A 21844-nucleotide genomic window follows, 5' to 3' on the forward strand; every position below is an offset into this window, starting at 1 on the left:
GGACTGAAGAAAGTTTCCAAATAGTCTACTTGGAAACTTTCTTCAGTCCCAAGGTCCTTATGGAGGGGGGATTCCCCTTCCAAAAAATTACCTTTCTCTCCCCTCCTAGCTATCTTCCATATACCAAGAAGAGTCATCAGAAAAGTGAATGCTATGTTAAATGTTAATGTATTCTTTACATTAGTCTTTTATATTCATTTTTATATCAATTTTTATTGTTTTTAGTATTAGAATTATTAGATTTAATTAGAATTAATTGGATTTGCATTGATTCATATGGAAATAATTGCCTTGATTTTCATTGGTTTTGGATTTTGTCAATTGTTTTCAGAGGGATTATTGATGAAAACTGAGGTATCACTGTAATTCTATGCACTTTCTCTTTCCAAGGCTCACAAACAATCCTTTTAATGACATATTCCAGAATTTTGCCTGGAAAGTTTTCAATGTTTCTGGTCTGTAGCTCACACGTTCTACTTTTCTCCCTTTGTTAAAAACTGAGATAACATTTGCCCTTCTCTGTTCTTGTAGCAACATTACTATCCTCTAAGACTTTTCATATATTATTGAAAGAGGTTAAAAATCATATCAGCCAATTCTGCAGGACTCTAAAATCTAATATATTTAAGCTTTATGATTTGAACTTATAAGGAGCAGCAAGATGATGTCTGACTGTATTCTCACTTATCTTGGATTTATAAATTCCACCTTACCTTGGGGGCTGTTTTCTTCTTATTCAAAATGTCAAAAGAAAAGTGAGAGTTGAACGGTTCAGTCTCAACATAACTGTCTGTTACCAGTATCAGCAACCCAACCACTGAGAGCAATGTAATTTACATGATTCTCCTTTTATCTGTATCAAAAATTAATAAATAAAGACATCTTTTTTGTCATTCAATTCCTTCATCAGTTTTAGCTCATTTAAGACTTGCTTTATTTATTGCTCCCTATGTAATTATTTAGCTTTTTATTTTTTATCTTTAGTTACTTGATCCTGCTTCCATTTTTTTGCATGTCATTTTCAAAGCTTAATTAGACAGAAGTTCCTGGTGTTCCTATATCTACACATCTATCTCTTTAGGTAACTTTCCTTTTCAAAATATACTAAATAGAAAAAAAAGTTTCAGGTGTTTTAAGAATTTCCTTTTCAAGAACTGCCCAAACATCTTGACTTGACTTACCTAGAGAAGTAGGCCACTGAATTCTATCTTTCCTTTGAACCACTTTCTATTAGGTATATAAAAATCTAGTGCACTTGTTCTCATGAATGGTTTTCCTTTCCTCCTCAGTCAATGACCCTGTGATGGAATGCTCACTTGCTCACTGTTCTTTTTTTCTGTGTCAGCAATCAACTTTTTCTTATTTTCCAGAATCAGGTCAAGAATAGAAAAATCCTTGTTCTTTTTTTCACCTTTTGAAAGATGAAATTATCATTTAGTCAAGGCACAGATTTCAGAAGCTTCTCTACTTTAGCACATACCTGGAGAATTAAAGTCCTTCAGGATTATAATGCCTTAATTCTATGAGAATATTAAGACCTACTTCTAAGCTTCTCAAATGAATATCTCCTTTTATATAGGTTATTTGTACTGTAACTCCAACAGAAAAAAAAAACAACCCTAACTTCTATTTCTACCTCTAAAAATCTCCAACCAATGCCCTTTATGACATTTCTTACTTTAGGTTATTGTATTTTTTTGGATAATGTCAATCACCATCTAGTAACCCTGAGTTTAATTTACAGAGATTGAGGTAATTCTTTGGATATCTCTTCAAAATCATGAATCTTTGGTTATGTTTTCTTTGCACACAATTTCCTTTGGGAAACCTCAGAACATAGCTTGTATGTAATTATCCATCTATAGTTACTGGTTAAAAAGTTCCCCAGATTCCATTTAAGCACTCAAGATAGCAATACATATGGAAAACAGGATTGTTTTTAAAATAACATTATTTACAATGAAAAAATACAATAATAAGCAAAAATTATGCAGAGTAATTCATAACTAGTTGGTATAGTTCTTTCCTCCTCTCTTTTAAGTCCTACCATTTTTACAGAGTACTCAATCTGAAAAATAAGGTAGAATGACATGGCATATGAGGATTTCTTAAAGCTCAGTATGTGTACTCCTGTGACTATGTGAAATAGCTTGTTCCCATTTTGGATAATTTCAGTTTCCAGGAATTCTTTCCTTATAATAATCATAAATAAGAATCTTATCTCAACTAGTTTTAATGACACTTTTGAGGCAAAATTTGCCTCATTGTGTTAGAATCTAGTTCACATTTTCCCCTATAATTTGTACATATATATATATATATATATACATTTTATATATACATAAATTATGGATGGATGGGTGAATGTATATCTATTCAAAAGATTAGACATGAATATTAAACTATAATGGACAATATTGTAGTAATAAGATATACACTTGAGACTTCTGGTCAAGATGGCAGCTTAGAGAAAGCTAAAGTTCGGAGCTCCAGAAACCCTTCCTTACCGATCTCAAACGGAATGCTCCTAGGGCATCGAAATTCAAAACAAACAGCAGAATAGACCCCAGAAACACTCCTCCTGGACCTGGATCAAAAGGTATGGCCGCCCAAGAGTCGGAGCCCGAGATCACTCAGATCTAAGGGGAAGGCAAAGGGAAGGTCCCAGGACCCATCCCCCCCAACCCAGAGTGCTGAGTCCGAGGCAGCAGCAGGAACCTCAGGGCAAGCAGGGGGGCCTCGGGAGCCGGCTGTTCTGAGGGCCACCCCCTGAAAACGACCTGAGCCAGTCATGGGGGCACCCAGACAGCAGGGAGGCAGAGAGAGATGGGGGGGGGCAGGGGGAGCCTGTAGCCCCCTGACCTGAACCTTCCATCTGGGTCTCACCAAATATCCCTGCCTCAGGGCATACTCAGTCTGAGGTTAATCCTATCACCAGCCCTCAGAGCTCCAGAAAGCCACGGCACCTCCCCCCTCAGAGTGCAGGGTCGTCTGAAACAACAGTAACCCTCAGGGCTGGCAAAAGGGACTCGGAGCTGAAGGCCAAATCCTGAAAACAACCTGACCCAGTCGAGGGGGCACCCAGATGGCAGGGAAACAGAGAGAGACAGGAGGAGCCTTTAGCCCCCTGACCAGATCCTTCCATCTGAGTCTCACTGAAGTTCCTTGCCTGAGGGCATATTCAGTCTGAGGTTAATCCTATCACCAGCCCTCAGAGCTCCAGGAAGCCGTGGCCCCTCCCCCCTCAGAGTGCTGGCTCTTCCCACCTGCTGAGGCACAGAAACAAGGGCCAAGCCATAGAAAGGACAATCTGCCTAGGGCTAAAACCTCTGAACTCCAGACAGAGATAAGAAAAGCTAATCCTCTCCACTCAGATAGAGATGGCAAACTCCACAGAAGCACAAAAAACCCAAAATTCCAAAAAAAAAAAAAAAAAAAACAAGAAGAAGGGGGCGACTTTGGACACATTTTATGGAGCAAAAATACAAAACACAGAGGAGATAGAAGAGGAAACACAAGCAAATGCTCCAAAACCTTCCAAAGGAAATGGAAACTCTCCACAAACCCATGAAGAATATGAATCAGAAATGATCAAAAAGATGGAAGCCTTCTGGGAGGAAAAATGGGAAATAATGCAAAAGAAATTCACGGATCTACAAAACCAGTTTGACCAAACTGAAAAGGAAGACCAGGCTTTAAAGCAAGAACTAATAAAGCAAAGCCAAAAGACCAAGAAATTAGAGGAAAACATAAAATATCTCACTGACAAGGTGACAGATTTGGAAAATAGAGGGAGAAGAGATAATTTAAGAATAATTGGACTTCCAGAAAAGCCAGAAATAAACAGCAAACTCGACATTGTAATACAAGATTTAAACAAAGGAAATTGCCCAGAGATTCTAGAAAAAGGGGGCAATACAGCCACTGACAGAGCTCACAGAACACCCTCTACACTAAACCCCCAAAAGACAACTCCCAGGGATGTAATTGCCAAATTCCAAAGCTCAAACAAAAGAAAAAATCCTACAAGAAGCCAGAAAAAGACAATTTAGATATAAAGGAATGCCAATCAGGGTCACACAAGACCTTGCAAGTTCTACTCTAAATGATCATAAGGCATGGAACATGATCTTAAGAAAGGCAAGAGAGCTGGATCTTCAACCAAGAATCAGCTACTCAGCAAAACTGACTATATACTTCCAAGGGAAAGTATGGGCATTCAACAAAATAGAAGATTTCCAAGTTTTTGTAAAGAAAAGACCAGAGCTCTGTGGAAAGTTAGATATCAAAAAACAAAGAGCATGGAATACCTGAAAAGGTAAATATAAAGGAAAGGGAAAAAGAGAAAAATGTTATCTTCTTCTTTTACTCAAACTATCTTCAATAAGGACTACATTTATATCAATCTATGTATACTAACATGTGGGGAAAATGTAATGTGTAAATAGGGGGAAAAGAAAAACCAAATAGAATAATCTTTCTCACACAAAGATTCACACGGGAAGGAGAGGGGAAGAAAACTCCTATAAGAAGGAGAGGAAGAGAGTTTTTTACTTAAACCTTACTCTCAGGGAAATCAACTCTGAGAGGGAAGAACAACCAGATCCATTGGGATCGTGATTTCTATCTTACCCAACAAGGGTAGGGAGAAGGGAAATCCAAAGTGGGTAGGGGAAGGGAACACAAAAAAGGGAGGGAAGAAGAGGGGAGGGGGAGGGAATTAAAAGGGAGGGACTAGAAAGGGAAACATATCAAGGGAGGAGACAAGGGGGACTGATTTAAAGTAAATTACTGGACTAAAAGGTAGAGATGAAGAAGAAAAGGTTAGAATTAGGGAAGGATATCATAATGCCAGGAAATCCACAAATGACAGTCATAACTTTGAATGTGAATGGGATGAACTCACCCATAAAATGTAGACGAATAGCAGAATGGATTAGAATCCAAAACCCTACCATATGTTATCTTCAAGAAAAACACATGAGGCGGGTTGATATCTACAAGGTCAGAATTAAAGGATGGAGTAAGACCTTCTGGGCCTCAACTGACAGAAAGAAGGCAGGAGTGGTAATCATGATATCTGATAAAGCCAAAGCAAAAATAGACCTGATCAAAAGGGATAGGGAAGATAATTATATTTTGTTAAAAGGGACTTTAGATAATGCGGAAATATCACTAATCAACATGTATGCACCAAATAATATAGCACCCAAATTTCTAATGGAGAAACTAGGAGAATTGAAGGAAGAAATAGACAGTAAAACCATATTAGTTGGAGACTTAAAACAACCATTATCAAATTTAGATAAATCAAATCAAAAAAATAAAAAAGAAAGAGGTAAGTGAATGAAATCTTAGAAAAATTAGAATAGACATATGGAGAAAAATAAATAGGGATAAAAAGGAATAACCTTCCTCTCAGCACCACATGGCACATTCACAAAGATTGACCATACATTAAGTCACAGAAATATGGCACACAAATGCAGAAAAGCAGAAATAATAAATGCAGCCTTTTCAGATCACAAGGCAATAAAAATAATGTTCAGTAATGGTACATGGAAAACCAAATCAAAAACTAATTGGAAATTAAACAATATGATACTCCAAAATCGTTTAGTTAGAGAAGAATTCATAGAAACAATTAACAATTTCATCGAGGAAAATGACAATGGTGAGACATCCTTTCAAACATTTTGGGATGCAGCCAAAGTGGTAATCAGAGGTAAATTCTTATCCCTTAGTGCATATGTCAACAAACTAGGGAGAGCAGAGATCAATCAATTGGAAATGCAAATAAAAAAACTCGAAAACGATCAAATTAAAAACCCCCAGCAGAAAACCAAACTAGAAATCCTAAAAATTAAGGGAAAAATTAATAAAATTGAAAGTGATAGAACTATTGATTTAATAAATAAGACAAGAAGCTGGTACTTTGAAAAAAACAAACAAAATAGACAAAGTACTGTTCAAACTAATTTAAAAAAGGAAGGAAGAAAAGCAAATTAATAGCATCAAAGATGAAAAGGGGGACATCACCTCCGATGAAGAGGAAATTAAGGCAATCATTAAAAATTACTTTGCCCAATTATATGGCAATAAATACATCAATTTAGGTGATATGGATGAATATATACAAAAATACAAACTGCCTAGACTAACAGAAGAAGAAATAGAATTCTTAAATAATCCCATATCAGAAAATGAAATCCAACAAGCCATCAAAGAATTTCCTAAGAAAAAATCCCCAGGGCCTGATGGATTCACCAGTGAATTCTATCAAACATTCAGAGAACAGTTAATCCCAATACTATATAAACTATTTGACATAATAAGCAAAGAGGGAGTTATACCAAACTCCTTTTATGACACAAACATGGTACTGATTCCAAAACCAGGCAGGTCAAAAACAGAGAAAGAAAACTATAGACCAATCTCCCTAATGAATATAGATGCAAAAATCTTAAATAGGATACTAGCAAAAAGACTCCAGCAAGTGATCAGAAGGGTCATCCACCATGATCAAGTAGGATTTATCCCAGAGATGCAGGGCTGGTTCAATATTAGGAAAACCATCCACATAATTGACCACATCAACAAGCAAACCAACAAGAAAAACATGATTATCTCAATAGACACAGAAAAAGCCTTTGATAAATACAACACCCATTCCTATTAAAAACACTAGAAAGCATAGGAATAGAAGGGTCATTCCTAAAAATAATAAACAGTATATATCTAAAACCATCAGCTAATATCATCTGCAATGGGGATAAACTAGATGCATTCCCAATAAGATCCGGAGTGAAACAAGGATGCCTATTATCACCTCTACTTTTTGACATTGTACTAGAAACTCTAGCAGTAGCAATTAGAGAAGAAAAAGAAATTGAAGGCATCAAAATAGGCAAGGAGGAGACCAAGTTATCACTCTTTGCAAATGACATGATGGTCTACTTAAAGAATCCTAGAGAATCAACCAAAAGGCTAGTAGAAATAATCAACAACTTTAGTAAAGTTGCAGGATACAAAATAAACCCACATAAGTCATCAGCTTTTCTATACATCTCCAACACAGCTCAGCAGCAAAAACTAGAAAGAGAAATCCCATTCAAAATCACCTTAGACAAAATAAAATACCTAGGAATCTATCTCCCAAGACAAACACAGTAACTATATGAACACAACTACAAAACACTCTCCACACAACTAAAACTAGACTTGAGCAATTGGAAAAACATTAACTGCTCATGGATAGGACAAGCCAATATAATAAAAATGAACATCCTACCCAAACTTATTTATCCATTTAGTGCCATACCCATTGAACTCCCAAAATATTTCTTTACTGATTTAGAAAAAACCATAACAAAATTCATCTGGAATAACAAAAGATCAAGGATATCCAGGGAAATAATGAAAAAAAAAAACACATGATGGGGACCTTTCAGTCCCAGACCTTAAACTATATTACAAAGCAGCAGTCATCAAAACAATTTGGTACTGGCTAAGAGACAGAAAGGAAGATCAGTGGAATAGACCGGGGGGGGGGGGGAAGGGGGGGGGAAGCGACCTCAACAAGACAGTATAAGATAAACACAAAGATCCCAGCTTTTGGGACAAAAATCCACTATTCGCTATAGTGGAAAAAATCACTATTCCCAGCACTAAACTGCTAGGAAAACTGGAAGACAGTGTGGGAGAGATTAGGTTTGGATCAACACCTCACACCCTACACCAAGATAAATTCAAAATGGGTGAATGACTTAAACATAAAGAAGGAAACCATAAGTAAATTGGGTAAACACAGAATAGTATACATGTCAGACCTTTGGGAGGGCAAAGACTTTAAAACCAAGCAAGACATAGAAAGAATCACAAAATGTAAAATAAATAATTTTGACTACATCAAATTAAAAAGCTTTAGTACAAACAAAACCAATGTAAATAAAATCAGAAGGAAAACAACAAATTGGGAAAAAATCTTCATAGAATCCTCTGACAAAGTTTTAATTACTCAAATTTATAAAGAGCTAAATCAATTGTACAAAAAATCAAGCCATTCTCCAATTGATAAATGGGCAAGGGACATGGATAGGCAGTTCTCAGATAAAGAAATCAAAACTATTAACAAGCACATGAATAAGTGTTCTAAATCTCTCATAATCAGAGAGATGCAAATCAAAACAACTCTGAGGTATCACCTCACACCTAGCAGATTGGCTAACATAACAGCAAAGGAAAGTAATGAATGCTGGAGGGGATGTGGCAAAGTAGGGACATTAATTCATTGCTGGTGGAGTTGTGAACTGAACCAACCATTCTGGAGGGCAATTTGGAACTATGCCCAAAGGGCGACAAAAGAGTGTCTACCCTTTGATCCAGCCATAGCACTGCTGAGTCTGTACCCCAAAGAGATAATGGACAAAAAGACTTGTACCAAAATATTCATAGCTGCGCTCTTTGTGGTGGCCAAAAACTGGAAAACGAGGGGATGCCCATCAATTGGGGAATGGCTGAGCAAATTGTGGTATATGTTGGTGATGGAATACTATTGTGCTAAAAGGAATAATAAAGTGGAGGAATTCCATGGAGACTGGAACAACCTCCAGGAAGTGATGCAGAGCGAGAGGAGCAGAACCAGGAGAATATTGTACACAGAAACTAATACACTGTGGTATAATCAAACATAATGGACTTCTCCATTAGTGGTGGTGTAATGTCCCTGAACAATCTGCAGGGATCCAGCAGAAAAAACACCATTCATAAGCAGAGGATAAACTGTGGGAGTAGAAACACAGAGGAAAAGCAACTGCCTGACTACAGCGGTTGAGGGGACATGACAGAGGAGAGACTCTAAAGGATACCCTAATGCAAATATTAAAACATAGCAATGGGTTCGAATCAAGAACACATGTGATATCCAGTGGAATCACACGTTGGCTATGGGGGGTGGGGGGAAGGAAAAGAAAATGATCTTTGTCTTTAATGAATAATACTTGGAAATGATCAAATAAAATATTATAAAATTTAAAAAAAGATATTCACTTATTCTATATTTTGTTGGAAAGTACTAGGTGAGACTTGCAGAGAATTTAGTCCTGGGGCTTATGAGTAGCTTATTTCTGTCAGCTCCTTGGGCATTCTAACTTTGTTTTTTAAGTGATACTGAGGACTCATTATTGACTTCAGGGCTTTACTCTTTCAATATTTCTAACTTAATAGTTTAAAAAAGGACAAGACTTTGACTCAAAAGAGACTTAAGTTGGAATCCTGATTCTAACTTGAGCAAGTTACTCTTAAAGTGTATGAAGCTTAGTTTCTCATAAAATTGGGACCATAATTCCCATAATACCTTACAAATTTGTTTTGCAAATCTAATGCAACAGTGTATATAAAGCACTTTGTAAACATTAAAGAGTTGTATATATATATATATATATTTATACATATACATGTATAAATATATATATATATATATGTATGTATATATATGTATATCAGGACAGCTCTTTCAGAATTGAGATCCAAATCCTAATTACTTTTCTCTAGAACCATAATTCTAGAAATAGAAGCACATAACTGAAAAGAGACTTCAAAAATTATTTTATAGATGGGAGAATGGAAGTTCAAAAAGGGAAAAGTGCCCTGTACATGATCATAAAGTTTAGTATCAATGCCAGACATTAGAGAAGAAGTTGAGTTTTGGTTTCATGATTAAAGAAAAGTAGAGATTAGGTCTTATGATAGCTTTATCCATGCTCTTTCAAAGGAAGGAGCCTCCCTATTTTATCTCTTGTTGGAATAACTAGATAATTCATTCAGGCATTATTTCTTCTTTCCCTTCTAAAGCAATTAAATTTATTAGGGTTTATTTATATTGCTAAAGATAATATACAAAATCAGATACAATATACCAGAGCAAGTTGATTCAATGTGTGCATGAAAAAAAATACTATCTAGACTGGTTGGCACCAAAGCTTTATAATCTTTAAATAGCACTTACCCAGGCATACATCTGTCTGCTTTATTGTCTCTCAGATTAGGAACACATTGAATGATATTTGGAGCTCTAGAATTCCACTAGAACACCCCAATGGCAATTTAGATCCTGAGAATTAGTCTCCCTCTTCAGTAATCTGGTAACTTTTGTCCTTAATAGAGAGCTCTGGATATTTGAAGGACATTACTGCATATTATATAACTCCACACCATCTGCTTCAATAGGAAATGGGAATAATATAAGCATTTTTCACATGACTAATATATGGCAGGCATTTTTTGCAAATATCTCATTTTTTCCTCACAACACCCCTGTAAACAGGTACTATTGATTAGACCAATTTTACAACTGAGGAAACTGAAAGGAAAAAAAAGGTGTGATTTGCTCACTGTCACACATCAAGGAAAAATCTGAAGTTGTATTTGAACTCATCTTTCTGATTCCAAGCCTAGTGCCCTATCTACTGCAATACCTGACTTCCTAGAATAAAAGGAACATCATGTGCCTAAAGTTGTTAGTTTTTCTCAATATCTCAAAATACTTTTTATCAACTCCAAAGTAATAATAATAAAAAAAAACAAGCCTATCTATCTCAATGGTGAAATGAAATTAACAAATATTTGCTCAATTTTTATGATGGATATTTGTATTTTATATGATTCTGATTATATAAAGTGTTCTGGAATTTACAATATTTTATAAAAGAGAAAAAAGCTACCTTGTAAAGAACTGATTCTGGAAGTGAAAGAATATCCTTTAGCTTTCCTTTTGGTCTCCATAATCACCACTCTGTCATTTGCCACTCTATCCCAGAGACATACAGCATCACTTCTCAGATAGAAAGTATAAGTTTAAAAGCAATAATTAAACATAACAATAGTCCATGTCTTCTTGTGTTGAGTGAATTAAACATTTTGATTTGAAAGGTCTTCCATTTAGCATCAGATTGCATGATAGTTACTTGAAGGGAGTTGACTTGTTTTTTCCTTTATTTTTTTGTTTTTTGCTCAAAGAACTTTATAGAAAGCAAATTCCATATACCAAAACAGCTCAGCACTTTCTCAGCAACTTATAAATGTAGAAAATTGCCTAGAACACTGATAGGTCAAGAGACTTACCTATGGTAGGTATCACAGTCAATATTTATTAGAGGCAGGACTTGAATATGTAACCAACTTCATTAAAGTTGACTCTCTTTCCTCCCTATAATATTGCCTTAGGCAGCATCTAAAATTCAATAAAAATAAGGCACAGTTCCATCAATTGTTTTTACCAATTATTCTGTATAACCAAATCATTGGGGTCTTCATAATCAAAACAATTTTTAAATTATTGACTTACCATATTATGATTTTATTTTATATATTAGGAAACAAACAAACAAAAAATAGATTTACTAAAAAACTGCAAGATGTCAAGTACAGTTTAAAAAAAAAACAACCAAGTCTTCTGATAGACTCAGATCTCTGAACAAAGGTTTTTAAAAAAAAGATTTTATATGTTACCAGCACATGCTCACACAGCTGATACAACAATTTATTTGTTTTATTTTAAGGGAAAGCATCTTTAAATAATAGGGAATGCACATTTAAATCTAAATTTATTATCTTAAATTACATGGAGCCACATGCTTTTGTAGTTGGCCTTTGTTCAAGGTTCTTGGCAAAGTTAATTTTTTTTTTCTTTATGGGATAGCTCAGTTAACTAAAACATAATCCTAAAGATTCCAGATCTTTAGAACTTAAAAGAAATCTTTAATAGACTCAAGTTCAATATACAAAATCTAATTTAGTCTAATATATATACATTTGTATATATAGAAATGTATGCATCAAAAAATCTTCTAGGTCTCTTGATATATTGTGACTACCAATGGGAATATTTAAGCTGCCCACTTGTTATTCTTAACTCTTTCCATATGACTGCCCCAACTTATTTTCATGAAATATACCTGCTGAATAATATTAATAACATCCCTCTTACAACTCTTGAACCTTAGGTCAACATTAGAAATATAATCTAGCCTGTTTGTACCCTTCACGTGTTTTTGCCCTATTGCCCTTTGGGAAACACATCACTTGTTTACTCAGAGATTGTAGTGTTACAAAATTTTCAATCATGCAGCATCTCAAGGAAAACATTTGTGGTGACAGAATTTCCTTTCAAGTAGGACAAGCTTGAAAAGAATATGTAAAATTAATTATAAATTTAAATAGCAGATCTCTTTTGTGTTGGCAAAGAACTAGGAAGAGAAGGGTTGCCGATTCTTAGGGAATGGCTAAGCTAATTGTGGCATATGAATGTGATGGAATAAGACTGTATTTTAAGAAATGATAAACAGGTTAATTTTGGGGAAACAAATGGAAAGACCTACATGAAATTATGAAGAGTGAAATGAGCAGAAACAGGAAAACATTATATACAATCACAGAAATATTGTTTGAAGAATGACTTGTATATGTCCATCCCCCAGGAAACAACTGATTAATAGAAATTATATACATATTTATTACATATTATATATAATAGGTGAAATGATGCTTTCTCTAATCAGGGGAAAGGTCTGATGGATGGAGTTGAATATTTTATTGTATCAAATAAATTTTTTAAAATTAATACTTAAAAAAGAAAAGAAAGTTGTATGTAATAGAGATGAATATTTTCTCACACAACTCTTTCTGTTCGAAATCTAATATGGAAGTATTCATATTTGTTGTTTTGTTAAATTCAGAATTTTTTTAATTTTGAAAAATATGAAAGGGATTAGTATCAAAGCACAACTTGATATCATTAAAAGCAATGAACAATTTATTAAAGGTAACATTACCTTTCTTTTAGTTGGTGCTGAACTGAAATCATTGTCTTTTCCAGATTATATGAAATTTGGAAATGATATTCACATAGATTATAGTTAGATGGAGAGAGAAATAGAGATATGCTAACATACATAACATATAATAGATTAGCCATCCAAATGCGTATCAGAGCTATGATGCTAGGTATCTTTAATCAGTATAGTTGGGGGGTTTTCTGTATAGATTTCTTGGTCAATCCATTTTTTAAATTAATACTTTAATTTTTCTCAACATAAAAATAACTTAACTTTCATTTTTTAATGTTTTGAGTCAAATCCCCTCCTTCCCTTTTTCCTTCCCCTCTCTGAGGTGGTAATCAAGCTAATATAAATTTTGCATGTGTGATACCATAAAACATGTTCACATTAGTCATTTTGTGGAAGAGAACATGAAGAATTTTTTTTAAATGAGGAAAGAAAACAAATATAGTATATTTCAATCTGCATTCATATTCTACCAATTCTTCTTCTGGAGGCAGAATGACATTTTTCATCATGAGTCCTTGGAAGTGGTAAGTCTCTTTTGAATAATCAATCATACTTCTCAGTAAGAATATTCTTTAATGTTCTGGAGTTTCATGAGATCAGCACAATATTATCCATAAATGAGGGAATCTTAAGGACTTCACCATGCCTAGGGAATCTCTCTTATTTTTTGAGCACTAAGACACTCTCTATTACATAGAAAAATATTCCTGGGGTGGAGTCAAGATGGTGGCGTAGCAGCAGCAAAAGTTCAGACCTCTGAAAACCCTTCCTTACCAATCACAAACTGAATGCTCATAGGGGACTGAAATTCAAACTTAACAGGATAGAGGTGGGAACCTTCCTTCTGGACTCAAATCAAAAGGTATGCCCCCCCCCCAAAGCTGGAATCCAAGAACACTTGGGTCTAAGGGGAAGGCAGAAGGAAGGTCCCAGGATCCCTCCCCCCTAACCCAGAGTACTAAGCCCCCAGAGGCAGCAGGAACCTCTGGACCGGCAAGGGTGCTGGTTTGGAGGGTCTACCTTGTGAGCAGTGGGGAACCGGGCTAGGAGCGTCCAGCCCAGACAGTGGAGGGGAAGCCAGGGAGAGACCAGGGAGCCTGAAACCCCATGGCTGGGTCGTTCCATCTGGCTCCAGTCTCACTGGAGGTTTTTGCCTTGGGACACATCCAGACCAACCCAGTTGAACCTAATCCCATCAGGACTCCTCAGAGCCCAGGGAGGCCAGGACCCTCCCCCCCTAGAGGGCAGGGCCTCCTGCAAGAACAGGAACCTTGGGGTGGCCAAAGGCACTGGGGTACCTTGCAGAACAGCTAAGAAGCAACTAGCAAGAACTGGAGAGAGCCTGGGCGGCCCAGCCTTCCAGGAGTCTTCAGCCTCAGAGCACATACAGCCCAATTCAGTTGAACTTAATCCTATCAAAAGCCTCCAGAGGACAGGGAAGCTAACATTCCTCCCCTAGAGACCGTACCAAGAGTAGCTTCTGGGTAAGCATGGCAGCCAGCTAAATGTGGCTTACTCACTCTCCCCGACACACACCAACATACACCGATAAGGATCACCCCAAAAGACCTTAAGAATCTATATCAGAGGAGCAGAGGAGCTGTAGAGCCGGGACCAGCAGTGAAGGTGCGTGGGATCGAGGCTTTACCAGCCTATAAGAGGGGGAAAGGGCTTCCACCCAAATGTAAACACGAGTGGATCCAGTCTGCCAAACCCCCACCTAGAGGGCCGGAACCAGGACCAGAGCACCCGAGACGAATGAGCAAAGGGCACCTCTGAAGCAAGGAGAGGGCACTTCTCGCCCTTGTAAGTTGACTAGGACAACAGGGGAACCCCCTCCCCGAAGGCAGCTAGACAGAAAAACCCAAGAAGTGAAAGAGAGCAGACTTCAGGTGCCCAGAGCCAGCATGCCCGCCAGAGTCAGGGAGTGAGACAGGAATCCCTCTGGAATGAACAGGGAGCATTTTAGGGTCCTTCGGAATTAACCAGGTCTTTTGGGGATGCACCCCCAAAAGTAACTAAAACAGAAAACGAGGTGGGCAAGAGAGAGCAGACACTGAGTGCCCCCTGGAGGAAGGCACTGAGAAAAGCTGCAAAGGACTGAGGAAAACCAAGACCCTGCTCATTAACTCCATACACAACCACCACCACCACCACCACCCCCTCCCCTCCGCTCAGCAGACTCTGATTTCTGACTAAAGAGGGAATTAAAAACATCCAGAAAAAAATGGCCAACTGTGCACAGGAGCTTCAAAATCCCAGCAAGAAATCAAAAAAGAAGACTGTCACCCTTGAAACGTTCTATGGAGGAAAAACCCAAGCTACAGAGGAAATACTGGACGAAAGTAAAGAGAAGTAGGAAATGGTTCAAAAATAAAACCAACAAATTATATGAGAGAACCAAAAATTACAGCTGAATGCCAAAAGATCAAAGCAGAATATCAAGCCTTAAGGACCAGAATTGAGCAACTGGAAACCAATGATCTTGCAAAACAACAAGAATCAATAAAGCAAAGTCAAAAAATTAAGGAATTAGAAGAAAACATAAAATATCTCACTGACAAGGTGACAGACATGGAAAACAGAGGAGGGAGAGATAATCTGAGAATTATTGGTCTACCAGAAAAGCCAGAAATAAACAGTAATCTTGATATCATAATACAAGAAATCATCCAAGAAAACTGCCCGGAGATTCTAGAACAAGGGGCAATATAGGCATTGAAAGACTTCTCCATTAGTGTCAATGCAATGTCCCTGAACAATCTGCAGGGACATAGAGGAAGAAAAAAAAAACACCATCCACAAGCAGAGGACAAATTGTGAGAGTAAAACCACTGATGAAAAGCAACTGCTGGACTACAGGGGCTGAGAGGAAATGACTGAGGAGAGACTCTAAATGAACACCTTAATGCAAAGACCAACAACATGGAAATGGTTTCGAATCAAGGACACATGTGATACCCAGTGGAATCGCGCATCGGCTATGGGAGGGGTGATGGGAGAGGGGGAGGAAAAGAAAATGATCTTTGTTTCCTAGGAATAATGTTTGAAAATGAACAAATAAAATAATGTTTAAAAAAAAGAAAAATATTCCTGTTATTTTTAACAGCACTATACATCTGATGAAGTTATGTAGCTCAGCATTTGAATTATGAAATATCATGAGTTCCAAAGATCAAAATTATCAGTAATGCAAATAGGAATGGATAGTTGCCTAACATGCTTAAATAAACATTTTGTTAATGTTCAATCGTGGGCAAGAGTTTGATTTATTGTTTTGCTGGTTGTCTTAAGGAAGTGATATAGAAAACGTTAATCATGCAGATTAAATTTAAATTTATATCTTGACTTTTTTTCTTTTTAAAACCACTTGTTGAACATTAACTAACTGGTTTTGTAAGAAGGGAAAATTGAAAAGAATATTGATTTTTTCCATGTAGATTATCTTGCTGAATTTTGACAAAAATAAAAATAATTGATAATAATAATAATAAACATGGTCTCAGCGTTCTAGCTGTGTGACCCTGGGCAAGTCACTTGACCCGCTTTCACTCAGTTCCTCATCTGTTAAATGAGGTGGAGAAGAAAATGGCAAACCTCTCTAGTATCTCTGCCAAGAAAGCCTCAACTGGGGTCATAGATTAGTTAGACATAGCCATAGTTAGACACAACTGAAATTGTTGAACTATAACAAATAAAGCAGTTATTTACCTGCTAAGCACTGTAGTAAGTGCTTTATATTATTGTCTCATTTGAACCTCACAACCACCCTGGGAGTAGGTGCTGTTATTATACCCACTTTACTGATGAGGAAATGGAGGGAAATAGCTTCAATGACTTGCTCAGCATTACACAACTAGTAAATGTCTGAGGCTAGATTTGAATTCAGGCCCTCCTAATCCCAGGACCAGCATTCTTTCTGCTAAACCATTTAGGTGCCCTTAATAATTTTATGAGACCATAATATATTTGTTTCACATATAAGGAAACCAAAGATCAGAGAAATGAAAGGAAATTCCTGTAGTCACACAGCCAAGTAACCAAGTTAGAACTCAAACCCAGATCTCAGTTGCTCATTGAGAACTACTCTGGAGTCTCTCAAACTCATAGAAAGGGGCCTTGGGTTTAGTCTTATTTTCAGCAAATCAAGTTGAAAATAAATCCACAGGGCATTCTACTTAATGAAGATTGAGCTACATAGACTAGCACCTGTAAATAATGGAAATCAGCAATTACTCAATGGAAGCCTGCGGTTTAAACCCAGAATAGAATTAAAAAACTGTTTTGGTGAGTAGTTCATTTTCTAAGTACATCTGCTATTCTGCGAATTGAATGGACTTTAGAGACAAATCCTAGACAACCGAAATGTCTCATGGTACTTTCGATCAAAGGTGAAGACCAGGGATTAGCTGATAGGTGCTGAGAGGTAGGAATTAACAAGGAATGGAGCAGTTGATACATGCAATTTTTAAGTTAGCCTCTTCACAGAAAACACAAACAATTATATATAATGGCATTTTTGTCAGGCATTTATGAATCATGTGATTGCTCTCCATTTGTTTACTGAAAAAGGTATAGTTTTGCCTTTTAACTATCGTTCAGACCCCATTGTAAGTGTTTTCAAAGTAAGGTGCTATGGAACAAGAGAGACTATTTTTAGAATTTCGAGCTGTTTCAATGTCATTTTAAAATCTCGCTTATAAAACCACACAACTGAAAGGGGGAGGGGGAAGACTCTTACAGAGTTTCTAGGAAGAAATTGGAAGAGTGAAGCATTATAATGTGCCATACTCATTATTATTAGCAGGAACAGCAACTGCTAGTCTCATAAGTAATATACTAATTAGCGAGGCTCGAAATTATGTTAGCTCTCTGCTTGCAACTGACTCATTTAACTCAGAAATCAGATCACAAGGCTCTAAATAGAGAGAGTTGGCAGGCATTCCTCTCTTCTACCCTGTCTCATTTTAATCCTTTTTTTTTCTACCAATTTTGGCAACTCACCAATCTTTTCAACAATTGCTGGAGTTCTTTTCAAAGTAAATTCTAATATTTGGCATTGTCTTTGATATTCTGGTTAATCAAATATCCAAAGGGAGAGCAGCATTTTGGAAAGAGTACTAAATTAGAAGGAATTCTACCTTCTCTCTCTGTCATCAATTTACTTGATTCGACTACATCTGAGCTTGTTCATCTTTAAAACAATGAGAATTAATTTTTCTCTAAAAATCTCTTCCAGCTCTACTATTCTATGTATAAATGGTATGGGTAATTTTTACAAAAGTGGAATATAGTCATCTACACAAAAAGCTCATGGTAATTTGATGTATCTATGAAATCATCAAAGCAAGTGGTTCCTTATGAGTGAACTTTTCCACCCATCTAGGCCATTTCATTCTTTTTTATCCTTTTTTTAATTTTTATTTTATTTAGTCAATTTCAAACATTATTCCTTGGTTACAAAAATAATATTCTATTCCTCCCTCCCCTCCCCCCCACCCTTCCCATAGCTGACAAGCAATTCCACTGGGTATTACTTGTGTCCTTGATCCGAACCTATTTCCATGTTGTTGATGTTTGCACTAGGATGTTCATTTAGAGTCTCCATCCCCAATCATATCCCCATTGACCCAAGTGATCAAGCAGTTGTTTTTCTTCTGTGTTTCTACTCCCACAGTTCTTTCTCTGGATGTGGACAGTGATCTTTCTAGTAGATTCCTCCAAGTTGTTCAGGATCACTGCCTTGCCACTAATGGAGAAGTCCATTACATTGGATTGTGCCACAGTGTATCCGTCTCTGTGTACAAGGTTCTCCTGGTTCTGTTCCTTTCACTCTGCATCACTTCCTGGAGGTTGTTCCAGTCTCCATGGAATTCCTTCAGTTCATTATTCCTTTGAGCACAATAGTATTCCATCACCAACAGATACCACAATTTGTTCAGCCATTCCCCAATTGAAGGGCATCCCCTCATTTTCCAATTTTTTGCCAACACAAAGAGCGCAGCTATGAATATTCTTGTACAAGTCTTTTTCCTTATTATCTATTTGGGGGTACAAACCCAGCAGTGCTATGGCTGGATCAAAGGGCAGAAAGTCTTTTATAGCCCTTTGGGCATAGTTCCAAATTGCCCTCCAGAATGGTTGGATCAATTCACAACTCCACCAGCAATGCATCAGTGTCCCTACATTGCCACAACCCCTCCAGCATTCATGACTTTCCATCTGCTAGGTGTGAGGTGATATCTCAGAGTTGTTTTGATTTGCATTTCTCTGATTACAAGAGATTTTGATTTTTTCATGTGCTTATTAATGGTTTTGATTTCTTTAACTGAAAATTGCCTATTCCTGTCCCTTGCCCATTTATGAACTGGGAAATGGTTTGATTTTTTGTACAATTGATTTAGCTCTTTATAAATTGGAGTAATTAGACCTTTGTCAGAGGTTTTTGTTATGAAGATTGTTTCCCAATTTGTTGCTTCCCTTCTAATTTTGGTTGCATTGGTTTTGTTTGTACAAAAACTTTTTAATTTGATGTAATCAAAATTACTTATTTTACATTTTGTGATTTTTTTCTAACTCTTGTTTGGTTTTAAAATCTTTCCTTTCCCACAGGTCTGACATTTATACTATTCTGTGTTCTCCTAATTTACTTATAGTTTCCTTCTTTATGTTCAGGTCATTCACCCATTCTGAGTTTATCTTGGTGTAGGGTGTGAGATGTTGATCTAAACCTAGTCTCTCCCATACAGTCTTCCAATTTTCCCAGCAGTTTTTTATCAAATAGTGGATTTTGGTCCCAAAAGCTGGGATCCTTGGGCTTATCATAGACTGTCTTGCTGAGGTCACTTACCCCAAGTCTATTCCACTGATCCTCCTTTCTGTCTCTTAGCCAGTACCAAATTGTTTTGATGACCACTACTTTATAGTTTGAGATCTGGGACTGCAAGGCCACCTTCCTTCACATTTTTTTTTTCATTATTTCCCTGGATATCCTTAATCTTTTGTTCTTCAAAATGAACTTTGTTATGGTTTTTTCTAATTCAGTAAAAAAGTTTTTTTGGCAGTTCGATGAGTATGGCACTAAATAAGTAAATAAGTTTGGTTAGGACTTAGATCTGTAACCTACTGCTTGGCAGGCTGTCACTTAATTAATTATCCAGCAAGGGAGTAGGATATCATTTACCCACCAGGTGGTGCTATACTCAAGCCACAAGCCTAGGGGTTTCATCAGACATCCTATGGGTTTTATGGGCTTTCTCAATGGCTATATTATCTCCACTGCATAAAGATCTTGCCTGCTAACTCATAGGTTGGTTTCTCCACAGTCTACTGCTTTGGGCTCCTGGAGTGACCTGACTGGATTCAAAATTGCAAGTAGAGGAAAGGAAATGGAACATCACTCTAAAAGATGGGAATCAGTAGTAGTATCTCAGTGATCAAGAATGACTATTGTCTTTGTGCAGTTTCATCTACGGTGTACCCTCATGTGGCTTTGGAGTCCAAAGGCTAAGGCGCAAATTTTGTGGCACATGGGGCATGGGACTCCAGTTGTTACGGGAGGTGCGGTTGTGGCCTGGTGTCGGTGTTCACGTGCAGCAGCAAGACGTCGACGTCGCTCATCTTCAAAGGTGGTGGCGGCATGGTGAATGTGGGTTCGCCAGCTGCTTCTGTCAGAGGTAGCGAGTTCTAGTTGCTTTGGTGTAATGCCAGCCCACTTCAAGTTGGACTTTAGCTGATCCTTGAATCTTTTCTTTGGTCGGCCTTGTTTCCTGAGTCCAGCTGACAGTTCACCATAGAATGCCTGTCTTGGTATTCGCTGTGGGTCCATGCGGATGACATATCCAGACCATCGTAGCTGGGTTTTGAGGACCATTACTTCGATGCTGGTGGAGTTGGCTCTGTCGAGGACTTCCTGATTGGTGATTCGGTACTGCCATCGGATCCTCATGATTGACTGGAGGGAGCATTGGTGGAATTGCTCCAGCTGTTTCCTGTGCTTCCAGTACAGTGTCCATGTCTCGCTACCGTACAGGAGCAAGCTGAGGAACACTGCGTTATACACTTTGAGCTTCGTCGCAGTGCTTACACCTCTGTGTTGGAGGACTTTGCAGCGCAGCCGCCCAAGTGCCTGGCTGGCCTTTTGGATCCTGGCATTAATCTGAGTAGCCTACTGCTACTCAGCAAATGCTCAGAGTTCGAACTCACCATCATGAACACTGTGTTCAGAATGGCGAACAAATATAAAACAACGTGGATGCACCCAAGATCAAAACAGTGGCATCTCATTGACTACATCATTGTACGCCGGCGAGACATCCAGGATATACAGATCACGGGAGCCATGAGAGGAGCTGAATGCTGGACAGACCACCGATTGGTTAGAGCGACTCTTCAAATGCGCATTGCGCCTCGCCATCCAAAATGCACCCAGACAGTTTGCTCATTTTACAACTTGAGTCATCTTAGAGATCCATCTTATTTGCAAACATTCCAGTACTGCCTGGACAACAAGCTGTCTGCCAAGGGACCACTCACTGGAAGCTCAACCGAGAAATGGAACCAGTTCAGAGACGCAGTGAAGGAAACATCCAAGGCAGTCCTAGGCCCAAAACAACGCAACCACCAGGACTGGTTCGACAAGAACAACACTGCTATTGAAGACCTATTGAGCAAGAAGAACAAAGCCTTTATGGAGTGGCAAAATAACCCAAATTCTGCTCCTAAAAAGGACAGATTCAAGTCTCTCCAAGCCATGGCGCAGCGTGAGATCAGGAAGATGCAAGACCGATGGTGGGGAAAAAAAGGCAGAAGAAATCCAGCGGTTTGCTGATATGAAAAACTACAAACAATTTTTCAGTGCCCTCAAGACTGTCTATGGGCCATTAAAACCTACCACCACTCCCTTGCTATCCTCTGACGGTGACACTCTCATAAAAGATAAAAAAAGGCATCAGCAACAGGTGGAAAGAACACTTCAGTCAGCTTCTCAACCTACCCTC

The 21844-nt window shown here is 37.6% G+C and overlaps 1 long non-coding RNA gene across 4 annotated transcripts in view; it reads right to left on the reverse strand.

The window, feature by feature from the left end:
* LOC103103626 (uncharacterized) overlaps window positions 1-12640 on the reverse strand; it is a 30282-nt gene extending 17642 nt beyond the window's left edge. Inside the window, exons 1-5 of one of the 4 annotated variants that reach the window (XR_008912233.1) lie at window positions 11122-12638; window positions 10722-10831; window positions 10007-10218; window positions 1182-1411; window positions 714-853 (exon numbers count right to left, since the gene is read on the reverse strand). This is a non-coding gene — a long non-coding RNA (uncharacterized LOC103103626). Of the gene's footprint in view, window positions 1-713; window positions 854-1181; window positions 1412-10006; window positions 10219-10721 lie in introns of all 4 variants that reach the window. The other 3 variants (XR_008912232.1, XR_008912234.1, XR_008912231.1) reach the window with 3 other exon arrangements.
* Window positions 12641-21844: the final 9204 nt, after the last annotated feature.

The sequence above is a fragment of the Monodelphis domestica genome, chromosome 5, assembly GCF_027887165.1.
Source record: "Monodelphis domestica isolate mMonDom1 chromosome 5, mMonDom1.pri, whole genome shotgun sequence".
Lineage (NCBI taxonomy): Eukaryota > Metazoa > Chordata > Mammalia > Didelphimorphia > Didelphidae > Monodelphis > Monodelphis domestica.